The sequence below is a fragment of the Clarias gariepinus genome, chromosome 1 (assembly GCF_024256425.1).
Source record: "Clarias gariepinus isolate MV-2021 ecotype Netherlands chromosome 1, CGAR_prim_01v2, whole genome shotgun sequence".
NCBI lineage: Eukaryota > Metazoa > Chordata > Actinopteri > Siluriformes > Clariidae > Clarias > Clarias gariepinus.
Window position 1 is genome coordinate 21,278,626 of NC_071100.1, and position 1,764 is coordinate 21,280,389.

Genomic DNA, 1,764 nt, shown 5'->3' on the forward strand with positions numbered 1-1,764 from the left:
AATGTGACATATTTCAAAATCATTTTGTATGATTATTTATAACCTCCATCACAAAAAAAAAAATACTTGACCACACCATCCCCCGATTTTTTTTTTTACAGTTCAATCACTGACTGAGGGTGAGAGTTAGTTACACACTCTGTATTAGATGAGTGTGTGTGTGTGTGTGTGTAAGAAAGAGTTAGTTACAGACTCTGTATTAGATGAGACAGCAGCTCTCAGTGTGTGTTTTCATGTGATGGTGATGAGACGACACTTTTAAACACGACTGTCACTTTGTCCTGATAAACGAGTCCCAGTGAGATTAAACACAAACCAGTAGCAGTGAATAAGAGCGACTCATTTAAACCAACATCAACACTTAAGCCCAATCCCAATTCTATTTTCTACCCCTTCCCCTACCCCTCGCCCCTTCCCCTTGTCCCTTGAAATGAAGTGGAAAGGGGAAGGGTTAAAATATTTCCCCTAAGAAATGGGACACCACTACAACACTGTTATACGTCATCATACATATCCATTCATTTACATGTACACATACAGTATGGCCGTAAGCAAAACAAACAATGCGTAATCAAAAGCTCGGCAAACTGCCGTGCTACTAAACTTTTATATTTGTTTGTAGCATGCAGTAAAGTGTATATGACAATACATTTTTGTAATATCGCGCAATCGGTGCTATCCGCTAGCAAACTTTAGCGATTTTTTTTGCAAACGTTTCTTTACAAAACATCACCATAAACACAAACACAAGACTAAAATTAATATACATATTATGAAAACTTGTCATAAAAATCCTTATTAATGGCTAAAATTAGTTACATTTATGGGTCTGCTTGCTCGAGCCATCTTGAAAATTTTGCTTAGCCCTTCGTTTGAAGTGAGGTCCCGAAAAATCTTCGTTTGGAGGGCTATCTGGCCCTTCCCCTTACCCCTACCCCTCCAACCAAAAGAGAAATGAGACACCCCTACCCCTTCACGTGAACGCGCCAAACGGAGGGGTAGGGCTAAGTGTAGGGGTAAGGGGTAGAATTGGGATTGGGCTTTAGTGTCACAATAAACCAGCTGCTCCAGAGACACAGAGTTTTATTCACATAACAGGAAAATCAGAGGGAACAAGACTGTAGATCAGAATTAAATACATTCACTAAGAGACAATTTCACACAGGATTATGTAAAAATATTATAAACACATTTACACATACAATCATCCAGCTAAGAACATTCACTTAGAACTGAGATCAAATTAAAGAGAAAATACACTGGGACCTTGGACTGTGTGCATAATTCGTTCCGGAAGGGTACGCGCTGTGTACGTGTGTGTTTGTGCGTGTATGGGCTGTGTGTGTGTGTGTGTGTGTGTGTGCGTACGCGATGTGTATGTGTGTAAAGCTAAAGTAAGACAGGAGGAGGGGTGACCCCTCCCCCTCTCGTCTTACACAGCAGCCCTCCCGCCCACTTATTTAAGAGGATGGAGGGCCTCAGTGTGGGATGACTTTTACACACACACACACACACACACACTAACGGGATCACTGCTGTAAGTAAAGATAAATCAATTAACCTGCACTTTACCTTTAGGGTGTGTGTGTGTGTGTGTGTGTGTGTGTGTGAAGGCGAGAGGAGGAGGCACACTCTCTAAATGACATTCACGTGCACACACACTAACAGAATCAGTGCTTTCTAACACACGGAGAGAGAAACAGGAACTTGTTTTTGTTTACGCACGCACACGTGTGTTATAATAAACAGGAAGAATTTCACACA